Source organism: Balaenoptera borealis (genome assembly GCF_965194805.1).
Source record: "Balaenoptera borealis genome assembly, chromosome: 15".
Classification (NCBI taxonomy): Eukaryota; Metazoa; Chordata; class Mammalia; order Artiodactyla; family Balaenopteridae; genus Balaenoptera; species Balaenoptera borealis.
In genome coordinates this window covers 58,741,097-58,754,372 of record NC_138871.1, presented here as the reverse complement: position 1 = coordinate 58,754,372, position 13,276 = coordinate 58,741,097, and positions in this window count along the sequence as shown.

The window sequence follows — 13,276 nt, the reverse complement described above, 5'->3', positions numbered from 1 at the left end:
CCCACTGTAGCATCAGGAAACTGCAGCTTGGGGAAAACCAATGCTTTAGAAATGCATTTGGGGCTCACTCAAACTTGATTTTATACATGGAAACGTTGGCCGATTTATCAGATAAGGGCAAGTTAATACCACTACCAAAATGGTAAAAACAGCAACCTCCAACAACTGATACTGTATATTTTCCATTTTTATAAAAATATAGTTTTACCTATAAATATTTAGTTGTGTCTGGAAGAGATCATTGGGAATGACTCCTTAACTGGATTTTTCTCTGGTTGGAGAAGTAAGCTTTTCCAAAGTTTGTGGACCTTCTTTGAGCTGCCATGGCTACGTCTGACATTCCTTTTTGTGTGCCTGTCAAGTTTTCTTCAAGGAGTTTAGGAGTGCTTGCTGGGAGAGTATACATGGGAGTGGCGGCAAAGAAAAGAGATAAAGAGAGAGAAAGAGGGGAAGGTGGAGAAGGAAGAAAAATCTGTGTCTTAAACATTCTCACAACTATTTCATTGGAATTACTTTTCAGATGAAAATTTGTTATTGAAAAACGGAACCATCTCAATTATCTTTGGTTTTAGTGTTTTTGGTTAATTTAAATTATCCTGGAAAGAATTTTAAACTTTATGAATACCACTGATTATTTAAAATATCTTTTTCTTTAGATATACAAAAGTAGCAGTTAAATTTCCTAATTGTTCAGGTTGAGTCTATGAATCCCATTGACTCTATTTTCCTGTTTAGTATACTCCTAAAGGTATTTGGTACAAGCAACTGCTCACTCTTTCTACCCCTTTCATTGCCCAAGAAGGATATTCATTTCCACCCTATTTGTTCTCTTTGCACTGTCATTAGACCTTGACTGGAGTTCTAGCAGGGCATGACCAAGGTTAGGAGATGCTTAGGCAACCCCACAGCAGCAGCTCTGTGCATACCAGGCAATCCACCGAGAGATAATACCTCTTTCATCTAGGAACATAGGGACCTGATATGACTGTCAACTAGAGAGTGTGATACACGGTATAGGGCATTCCAATTCCACAAGAAAAGTAATGTGATTTACCATGAGGCAATAAAATAGGTACATGGTAATCTTTTGACTGTATCTCTTTACTATAATATCTATTAGGTATCTGTTACTAGCCCAAATGAGAATAGAAAAGATGTAATTCTATGCCATCACTGTAAGCTGTCTTGTATATTAAAAATGAAGATAGAGCTCAAAGAAGAAGAGCCACAGCTCTGTTCATAGACCTTACTTGTAGACACTCCTCTATTTGTGCTCCCTAGAAAACAGAAGGTCATGTGATTGAAAGAATTAAAAAAGAAGAGAGCGAGAGACATTAAAGAAGTGAATAAACTCAGGGACAAAGGACAGAGAAACATGGAAGGGTAGTTTCGGATAATTACTTAATTTTATACTGAGTAGAAATAAAGGGATTTTACTGAAAGATATTTTTACCTCATGTCTTACTCTTAGAGTTCTGAGAATTTCATTTTCTTTGACTTGGAAAAAGACCCATTAGTTAATTTGGGGCATAGTAAGGAGAAGAATTCTCTAAAAACTAGGTCTGCGTATATACCTATTGAATAGCCAAAATTTGGAATACTGACAACACCAAATACTAGCAAGGAAGTGGAGCAACAGGAATTCCTGTTCATTGATGGGGGAAATGCAAAATGGTGCAGCCACTTTGGAAGACAGTTTGGTGGTTTCTCCCAAATTTGAATATACTCTTACCATAAAATTTAAGAATGATATTCCTTGGTATTTACCTGAAGGAGGTAAAAACTTATGTCCACACAAACACATGTATATGGATGTTACTAGCAGTTTTATTCATAATTACTAAAACTTAAAATCAAACATTAGTCCTTCAGTAGGTGAATGGATACATAAACTGTAGTACATCCAGATAATGGACTACTATTCCATACTAAAAAGAAGTGAACTATCAAGCCATGAGAAGATGTGGAGGCATTTTAACCTCATATTACTAAGCAAAAAGACAACATACTCTGTGATACCAACTATATGACACTCTGGAAAAGACAAAACTATGGAGACATTAAACTGATCTGTTGTTCTCCAGGGGTGAGGGTGGGGAGAAGGGATGAATAAGCAAAAGCCCAGAAAATTTTTAGGGCAATGTAAATGCTTTGTATAATATTAAAATTATGGCTATATATCATTATACATTTGTCCAAATCTATAGAATGTACCACAGCAAGAGTGAATCAGAATGTAAACTATGGACCTTGGGTGATTGTGATGTGTCAATACAGCTTCATATTTGGTAGCAATGCAGCCTGGAGCTAATAATCAGGAGACTATGCAGGTATGGAGTCAAGGGGTATACGGAAAACTTCTGTATCTATCATTTAATTTTGTTGTGAATTTAAACTGCTCGGTGCTTTGTGAACACCTGGAGGGGTGGGATGGGGAGGGTGGGAGGGAGGGAGATGCAAGAGGGAAGAGATATGGGAACATATGTATATGTATAACTGATTCACTTTGTTATAAAGCAGAAACTAACACACGATTGTAAAGCAATTATACACCAATAAAGATGTTAAAAAAATAAATTAAAAAAAATGATAAACTGTTCTAAAAAATAAAGTATTAAGAAAATAGGCCTACGTATATACCTTTGATACAAGAGTGGTCTTTCTTTAGCTGAGAATTCCATCCTCTTCAACACTCACCATTTTGGGGATGGAATCCTAAGGAGGAAAAAGAGATAATGAGAACAATTGCTTAGGTATATTTTCTGAGTACTTGGAATGATTTATGTTGTAAATAGCTTATTCTTACACCCTCTCCTTACTACCTACTTAGTTATTTCTGCATTCCTTTCTTGTTTTCTAAAATGTGAACATCAAATTTTGAAAGTCTAAAGGAAAGAAAATGGTTCAGAAAAAAATTTTGCTTTCCCATACAAATATCTTTCATTATATCATAGAAATAATTAAATCTTTGAACATAAAGGAGAAGCAATTAAAAAATACACTTGTATTCACTGATTGAAAGCAAGATATCATCACTTATATCCTACTTCCCTCATCTGTGAGAGGTATCTTTTTAAAAAAAATGAATGATGCCAAATCTCCATTGGTGTGTGAACATAAAAATAGAAGCATGTAATAACCTCAAATAACCCTCTATGATTCACTGAACAACTTGTTTAGATGTATTAGATATGAATTTGTACCTTATATTTTTCCATTACTCAGAACCCAGGTTCTCAACTGATTATTTTTGTCAGTTTTATATCCTTTTACTTTTAAAAAATTTAGTAAGTTTTTTAAGGCAGCAGAACAACCACCCTGGAATGGAACCATTCACAAATAATTACAATACAACAGACACTGCAGTGTATGTTTTGAAATGTGATTGTGGCAGATGAAATGAAGTTCTGCAAAATAAACAGAAGACAATATGTGAAATGACTGCAAAATCAGAGGTCTCAGACAACAGTAAACTATTACTCTGTGTGGTTGACACAGAGGGACTTACTGTCGATTGATGGGTGTGATGGTTGTTGTATACTCCACATACTGTTGAAGTCTTCAGATCCTGTGACTTTCTAAGAGAAAGTTGAGAAACTCTCAAGAGGGTACTTTTTTTTTTTTTTTAACATCTTTATTGGAGTATAATTGCTCCACAATGGTGTGTTAGTTTCTGCTGTATAACAAAGTGAATCAGCTATACATATACATATATCCCCATATCTCCTCCCTCTTGCGTCTCCCTCCCACCCTCCCTATCCCACCCCTCTAGGTGGTCACAAAGCACCGAGCTGATCTCCCTGTGCTATGTGGCTGCTTCCCACTAGCTATCTATTTTACGTTTGGTACTTTTTTGATGTGAGGGAGGCAGGCAGGGAAGAGAAAGAAAAAAGGGAGAAGAATGGTCAGTGTGTATTTCCATTGAAATAATACATAAAATTTGCTCTGACAGACACCAGTCCTTAAACATGTGGATTTTTGATAATGATGCAAATTCTGGTTAAGGCCCTTGACCAGTCAGTCAAGTATATGTTCTCTACATATTCAAGTAGTATATATTCTACTTGAAAGAAGCCAGTTTTGAACTTCCTCTCATTTTCTCCATTGGGCCTTTCATGTCACCGTGAAAATAACAGAAACCATCCATGGCACCTACCTGTCAGGGATGAATGCTCATGTCTGAGTTCAGGGCATGACTGCACTATGAAAGGTCTGTTATTTTATAAAAGTGCCTAATGAAACTTGTTTCCAAGGGTAGTGTCCTTAATTGTAGAATCAATTAAGTTTAGAGTGAGTCAAAGACATTCGCTTGACATCTGATCATATACAGTTTGTAATAGGAAACATGTTAACTATGAATTTTAATATATTTCAAAGTGGCCTAATTTGAAATTGTACTTTGTTCCTCAAACATTAAAAAATTTGGAGGTGAATGAATGGTCTTGACAGACGGGTGGCACCTTTAGGGAGTACGCAGTGGGCGCTTGTCAGCAATACCCATAGAGGGGTTGGCGTTTGAAGTTTAGCTGTCTGGCATAATGCGTACTATGACAAAAGGGATGCATTGATTCAGTGACCACATGCTGGATCTCATCAACTTCCCCCTAAATCCTGTGATTAATGCAGAGAGCACAACCCTATTGCCGTTAGTAGAAGATTCTCTGACTGATTATTTGGGATTTTTCCACTTTTAGTAGGTCTTTTTATCACCATTAATGCCACAACAATTATGGGGTCTGCTTGAGGGTAGAAATGCCTATTTGTTACTAAATATGTTGAAGGCTGTTATGGAGATGAGTAAGAAAAGAAAAAACCTCCACAGTTTGAGACTAGTTGATGTCTCACCCAGTTGCCTACGAAGAATGGCAGATTTCCCCTTTGGAGAGAATTTCACTTTTATTTAGGAAATCACCTTTTTTTTTTTTTTTCTTTTTTTTAATTTACTTATTTATTTTATTTATGACTGTGTTGGATCTTCGTTTCTCTGTGAGGGCTTTCTCTAGTTGTGGCAAGTGGGGACCACTCTTCATCGCGGTGCGCGGGCCTCTCACCATCGCGGCCTCTCTTGTTGCGGAGCACAGGCTCCAGACACGCAGGCTCAGTAATTGTGGCTCACGGGCCCAGTTGCTCCGTGGCATGTGGGATCTTCCCAGACCAAGGCTCGAACCCGTGTCCCCTGCATTGGCAGGCAGATTCTCAACCACTGCGCCACCAGGGAAGCCCTCACCTTTTTTGAGTATGAAAAGTTGTGCCTTAGGGCACTGTGCAGAGAGGGGGAAAAAAAGAGGAAGGATACAAAAATGAAACACCTTACTCTGCAAGAACAAAAAATAATAGCTCATAATAGCTTGCAGGTTTTGGCTGGTAGGCCAAAGGCGAGAGGAGTCAGGAATTGGAAAGAGGAGGATTGGATGGAGGCCTAAATCAGTAATTTGTAAATTAACTGCACATAAGAATCAACAAGGGGAACTTTTAAAAACTACTTATTTCTTGGGATTGACATGTATACACTGATGTGTATAAAATGGATGACTAATAAGAACCTGCTGTATAAAAAAATAAATAAAATCTAAAAATTCAAAAAAATAAAAAATAAAAACTACTTATTTCTTAGTTTCACTCTGCAAAGATTCTAATTTGCTTGGTCTGGGTGGGGCCCAGATAACAACATTTTAATAAAATCTCTCCGGCATTTCTAATTCTCATCCAGGGAAGAGATTCACTGGGGAGAAATTGACCAAGGCTGAATGGAGTATATGGGGGAAGATGAACAGTAAGGAATCCCCAAAACTGGCAAGAGCAAAGGAGCTTTAAAATAAGAGCTGGATAATATTTAATCTTAAAATTATTTGTTGTTCTGTCTGTTCTATCCTTCCCCTGTGCTGATGTTCTGTCTTTGGTGAGCTGTGTTACATGCAGCAATCTTATATTGATGGGGCTTTGGGGAATGGGAGTGAGGGTCCAGTCCTGGTTAGAATTGGTGCCAGAAAAAGAATGGCAACTGTAAGAGTTGAAACAAGAGGTCCAGAGCGATCAACCATGGAACAAGAGATAATCAGAAGAATATAAGGTGCTTGGTATGCCTCAGAAATGCTTTTAGGGCTCTGGGCTTTCCACCATATATGGCATGAGTTCTTGGGATTCATTATTTGGAAATAATTATCTCAAAGGCGGGAGGACTTGGAGTTAACCTCTTGATAATATCAAGAGTCAATATGAGTTTAATAAATTTTTTATGCGCTTATTAGATGAGATTAGCAGCCACCTTGAGGAATCCTTATTTGAATCCAGATTTTTAAAAGCTATGGGATCTTGAGTACGTCAATTCTACTCATTTCTTGCATATGTAACATGGGGATAAACTGCATTTTTGAGGGTTAGGCATGATGTCTGCAGGACAATTTGGGCCAGCAATTTTCCTGTTAGAAATTTATCTTGAGGAAATAAGCATACAGATATGCAAAGGTATATGTATAATAATAACCTTCTCGATGCATTTTTGGACGGCAACAAATTAGAAGTATTTTACATGTTTGACAATAGGAGATAAGTTAAATAAATTGTAGTGTAATCACATGAAGAAATGCTCTATATTTATTATGAATGACTATACATGTCAATATTTAGTGACAAGATTTCCATATTGTTTTTCATATTATTGTTACATGACAAAGAAGTTTATGAAATTGTCCAATCTCTTTTGTGTATTTGTGTATGTATGTGTACATGTGTGCATGTATATATGCATGTATGTAGAAAAATGTCTGGCAGGATATATACAGCAATGGAAAATAATTATTTTGTTAGTTTTATATCATCTTTCTTTTTAAAATTTAATAAGTTATTTAAGGCAGCAGAACAATAACCCTGCCACAAAACCATTCACAAACAATTGTAACACAGTAGATATGGCAGTGTGTTTTTTGAAATGTGATTGTGGAAGATTTGGGTATCTCTAAGGTGATGAAATTCTGATGGGCTTATTTTCTTACTTCTTTTTTCTATATGGTCTATTTTTTAAATGAACATGACTATGTATTACTTTTATAATAAGAAAAAACAAAATTCTTTTTATTTTAAAAGAACAAAGATATACATTCAGTACCTGGCAAGATACTAGAACTCTCAATGTATATTTGTTACAATTATCATGGGTAACTAGTAAAGGTGAGGTAATTTGCTATCTTATCAGTTGACAGAAGTCATAAGGTTGACTTAGCTCATGGATTTTAAAGGTGTGCTAGCAAATTTGTATTATCCCTAGAAAATTTAAATAGATCCTACTTGAGTAGTAGAAATATGTATTTGCATTTCATTTGGTCTAGAAAAATCATATGGGAATGTTATTTCCACTGGACTGAAAGCTGTATTGTTAAAATGCTTTCCAAAACATCCTAAAATTTTCCTATGAATAATATATTTTTATGATGAATCATAATGATCTAATTTCCTGAATGCATTGTTAAGTGTTGGTGTCGTGGTCACAATGCTCTCGGTCATTCAATAATTCACCATTGCAGGTACTACATACCCTGTCTGTAGGGCTTGTATGCTCTTTTTAGGTTTGAGTTTCTAATGTCCTCACTGACGAACCAGCCTAAAAATAGCAAACGGAGCCTCTCTGTGCTTATCAGATGGCTGCAAATCCTTTGGAAAATGCATGGGAGCGAGAGCTGCCAGGTATATTGTCTCTCTTAACTAGGGGTAAGGCTAAGACCGAGAGGCATGTATCTCGGAGAAAGGAGCTGGCTACTTCCTCATCCAGAAAGCGATCCCTTCTGACAACCGGATTCGAAGTGGGGGCTCTGCAATCCTACTCCACTTTTTCCCGAACAGCCTCTCTGGGCAGAAGGCCCGCTGGCTGATTAATCTTGCCTTCCTCAAAACAGTAGGGAATCAGCAAAACACTCAGTGTGGAATCCGTGTCTGAACTCACATGCTATTTGGGGCTCAGAGGGCAGGTACACTGGGACCTCTGTGTGGGAGCATTTGTTCTGAAGAGGATGATGTATTGATTTTGCCTTTTAGAGGTTCTCTTGCTTTGAAAGCTGACTGAGGTAATTTAGAGGATATCAATTAAGGATCTTCGCATCTGACTGCAAATAATCATCATCTGGGAATCCTTTAAAAACAGATTTAAGCTGCTGATTTTCCTACCTCAGTGAAGCCTTCCTGAGTCAGAATCCCTTGGGGTAGGGCCCAGAAGTAATTATTTTTAATAAAATATTCCACTGATTTTGATGTACAGTCAGGTTTGAAAAGGAGAATGAGAAAAATCATTGCTAAAAAATAATAATGGGGAAAAGAGGGAGAGATATAAACTTCAAACGGAAGGAAATATTAAGCACTGCAGCAGGCAGCTGCCAACTGCGATTTGTACTGGTCTAGAAGAAAGGAGCCAGGAAGGAACCAGCAGAACAATGTTTCCTAATCCGCAGGGGCTGCAATTACTCTTGCATTCGTCATTTGTACACTAAGAGTAAATTAATTGTAATAAGACATTTTCACTGAACAAATGTTTCCTGCTTGGAAAATCAGTGCTTCGGCTTTGCCCCTCCTTTTATGCTCCAGCAGGAGAGCTGAACGTTATCTCGGGGCAATGTTCTATTCTACCGATGTTATCATTTAATTATACCTCCATCACACCCAACCTTCTAGGCGTTAAATGAAATATCTCCTAAAAAATGTATACCTTCAATAGGAACATGTAAAATAGGAAAGTAGAGATGTTTCAAATCCATATGACTCAAAGTACCGTTCTATTCTACCGATGTTATCATTTAATTATACCTCCATCACACCCAACCTTCTAGGCGTTAAATGAAATATCTCCTAAAAAATGTATGCCTTCAACAGGAACATGTAAAATAGGAAAGTAGAGATGTTTCAAATCCATATGACTCAAAGTACCATCTTATGTCATGGGACCCCCATGGGTGGTAGCAAAAGTCATCATTTTGACTCCTATTGAACAAAATCTAATTCAGTCTGAAAATACTGGCGAATGGAAAAAAAATGTCTATTATTAGTTTTAATATGGAGAATGTTTAAGAAATGGAAGTGCTCTTAGGTTAAATGTCAAAATGAGAAAAAATATAAGCTAAGCTAAAATTGCTTTTATAAATATGACTAGATAATTCACATGTAAGAAATATATTGACTTTCAAGACTTCCAAGACTTTACTTGGACTTTCAATCATTCATTTCTGCAGCTCCTACCTCGAAACTCTACCGTGAGCTCTAGTGGTGTCTTTGCAAAGAAATCTGTGCTCCTCTCATCCTAAAAAACAAGACCTTCCACCCTCTGAGTCTCATGGTCTCTAGGGCAAGAAAATACTATAGACTTCTTTTCATTTGCAAAATGGGCAAAATAGTAGTATCTACTATGTGAGAAATGAGTGAATTAATATGCAGAGTTTGGGAAAATGACACATTGTAAACATTGTACAAGTGTTTGCTGTGACTCTTATAAAGGCTAAGATTCTCCTATGGTTTTTTAAGCTCCATGGACAATTTCCCCTCCATTTTCCCATATTTGTTCCTATAACATTCACTGCCTTGTAGCAACACATTTTAAGTGACATAATACTTTGTTTAGTAATAGTTAAAGAGTTGTGTGTCAGGGGTAGTCCCAGAGATCGGTAGTCTCTTATTCTTAATGTCCCTTGGTGCATTTATGTCAAAAAAATTCAAATAGAAATCCTGTCACAGCCTTTGGTTTTAAAGGAGATTGAAGATAACAATGGAAAGCCAACGGAAGGGAAAAATGATTTGAGAGGGACGCAAAGAACACGTGTCCCTGCTGCAGAATGGCTACCCTCTGATGAGACTGAGACATCGTAGATGGGACAGAGAGGGAGGGACTTCTCATTTGCATCAGAGGGAGACAGGTGCAGCCACCAAACTGCTCTCCTCTCATAAGTTGTAGAACTGTTTTTTGATCTTCCTCCATCCCTCACCTATGTCTTTGTCCTTTTTACTGTTCTCTACAAAATTCCCCCAGTAATACCCCCTTTCGCAATATTACTTTACTACCTGAAGTTCCCACACACTTCTCCCTTAAACTGTTGCTGTGTCCTGTAGCCATCCCACCCCCCATCTCCCCGCCACAATTAGCTGAACTTGCTGTGTTGTGACACCAGAAACAGAGAATGCGATATATTCATCTTAAACTATGGTCAGAATATCAAAGATTATGCATCCCAAGCATAATGAACACCATGTTTCCCGACACCAACTGTTTACAAATAATGTATGTCTAGCACCTCTGTTTTTTTTAAGTTAATATGCTACAATTGATATTCTGCCTCTATTGCTATGCTCTCCCTCTCCCACTGCCTTGTAAAATTTGTTAGTTTTATTTTTATCGTTTTAAATGTCAGTTGTCTTCACAAAACAACCTCCTTTTTATTTAATGGCATCAATTAGAAAAAGAAATGTAAGTCGTACATATACATCACAAAGACAGATAGAGTGAAAGGGAGATAACATAAAATTTTAAAAGAGTGAGTACAACTGAAATGAAAGCTTACTACATTTTCTAAAAGAGAATGAGTGCTTTTTTCCATCAAGAAAAATGATAGTACTGATATATAAGACTTTTATTTCAATAGCAATAATTTTTCCCAAGAGAACAAAGTCACTACCTGAATTCTAAGACAGGGAAACACCTTCCAGATATTTCCTGAAAAAAAAATTAGAAAACCCAGATGACCTTGAGTATGGTGATGCCTTTTTAGGTGAAACCCCAAAGGGGTGATCCATGAAAGAAGTAACTGATCTGCTGGACTTCATTAAAATATAAAACTTCTGCTCTGTGAAAGACAGAATTCAAGAGGATTAGAAGACAAGCTACAGACCTAGAAAATCTTTACGAAAGATAAAAAAAATCTGAGATAGTACTGTTATCCAAACATACAAAGAACTCTTAAAACTCAAAATTCAGAAAACAACCTGATTTAAAAATGGGCCAAAGACCTTAGTAGACACCTCACCAAATAAAATATGCAAATGACAAACATACGAAGAATGCTCCAAGTCATATGTCATCAGGGAAATGCAAATTAAAACCACTGCATATCTACTACAGTGACCCAGATTTGGAACACTGACAACACCAAATGCTGACAAGGATGTGAAATATCAGGAACTCTCATTCATTGCTGGTGAGAATGTAAAATGGTACAGCCACTTTGAAAAACAGTGTGGCAGTTTCTTAAAAAATTAAACATACTCTTACCACATGATCCAGCAATCATTCTTCTTGGTATTTACCCAAAGGAGTTGAAAACTATGTCCACACAAAAACCTGCACACAAAAGATTACAGAGCTTTATTAGTAATTGCCAAAAACTTGGAAGAAACCAAGATGGCTTTCAGGGTGTGAATGGATAAAATGTGATTCATTCAGACAATGGAATATCATTCAGTGCTAAAAAGAAGGGAGCTATCAAGCCATGAAAAGACATAAAGGAAACTTAAATTTATATTATTAAACGAAAGAAGTCAATCTGAAGAGGCTGCATACTGTATGTTTCCAACTATATGACATTTTGGAAAAGGCAAAACTATTAAGACATGAAATGATTAGGAGTTTCCAGGGGTTGGGGCAAGGGGAAGAGATAAATAGGTGGAGCACAGAAGTTTTTGAGGGCAGTGAAAATACTCTGGATGATACCATAATGATGGATACATGTCATTACATGTTATGCCAAATCCACAGAATGTACAACACAACACCAAGAGTGAACTGTAGTGTAAACTATGGATTTGGGGTGATTATGATGTGTCGGTGTAGGTTGATCAATTGAAAATTCCCACTTTGGAGGGGAATGTTGATAGTGGGGAGGCTGTACATGTGTGGGGATAGGGGATATATCAGACATCTCTATACCTTCTCAATTTTGCTATGAACCCAAAACTGCTCTAGAAAAATTGTCTTGATAAAAAATAAAATAAATGAAATTAAAGAATTTCTCTACAGAGCACAAATGAAAGGAGACTAGATGTCATGTGAGGAAGAATCAACCAGAGCCCTCTCTCTGTTCATTTACTTTGGCATCAATGCCAGGTCCCATTTACGATGTATGTTTTGGTAGCACCCTCCTGATTCTCCAGTTTGGCCACTGAGTCCTATCATTTTGGAGCTATTTGCATATCATTTTCTTCCCATCTGTGTATCACTGAATACTTCCAACTGATCAAAAAAATTGTTTTCCTTGAATTCAATAAGGAATGAGAGTCCTTCTCCTTTTCTGTTAGTGAAAATAGCAGGAAATAATATGGGGTAGAGGAAAGAAGAGACCATTCCCAATGGAAATTATAATGGACCAAGAATCTGGAGCTGAAATTTAATTTTGATGATGCAAAAATCCATTTTTGTGCACTGTCCAAACAGCCTATTAAAAGGGGGATTATGCAGTCAATCACTGATTATTTGGTCTACACACATTTAACCTTGATATCTAGGCTGTCCTGTTTGTGGCATTTAATAAATCTGTGTGTTTTTCTGATTATATATTTAAGGTAGATTTATGTAGAAAGCTGTTGTTGAATCCTTTGTCTTGTATATTGTCTAAGATCTATTGTATAGATAACCACATAATTAATTGTGGTTAAACCGTTTATTCATTCAAACAACTATTATTTCAGAGCCTTATTGGTAGAAATTAGCTGGCAAAAGATGCAGAATCCTTCTCCTAATCAATCTTACAATCAAGTAAGAAAGAGAGACAACAAACCAGTGAACAAACAAATAATAGTAGTAAAAATGTTTATCTCACTTGATACCCCGTCAAACTTCTCTTTTATCAGGCAATAAGAGTTACATGGCTTAATATATTTCCATGCTTGCTTTGGCAGATTAGAAGGCCAGAATGAACTTTCAAGAATGATATAAGGAGAAAGGATAGGAAATAAACGACCTGAGTTTGACTCTCATTCCTTCAGCTTTTACTTGTAAAAACTTTCTTGTGTGAAACTGTATTTCCGAGCCTCTGCTTTCTCATTTCAACATGGAATTCACTAACACCTGGACTTCTTATCTCATTGTTTTCAGAAACCAGTGGCACCATGTACATAAGGGTAACACAAGTAATTTATAAATATAAGACATTAAGGAATCATTCTTTTTTTTTTAAATTGAACCATCTTTTCCCCTTTATTTATTTATTTATTATTTATGGCTGTGTTGTGTCTTCGTTTCTGTGCGAGGGCTTTCTTTAGTTGAGGCAAGTGGGGGCCACTCTTCATCGCGGTGCGCGGGCCTCTCACTATC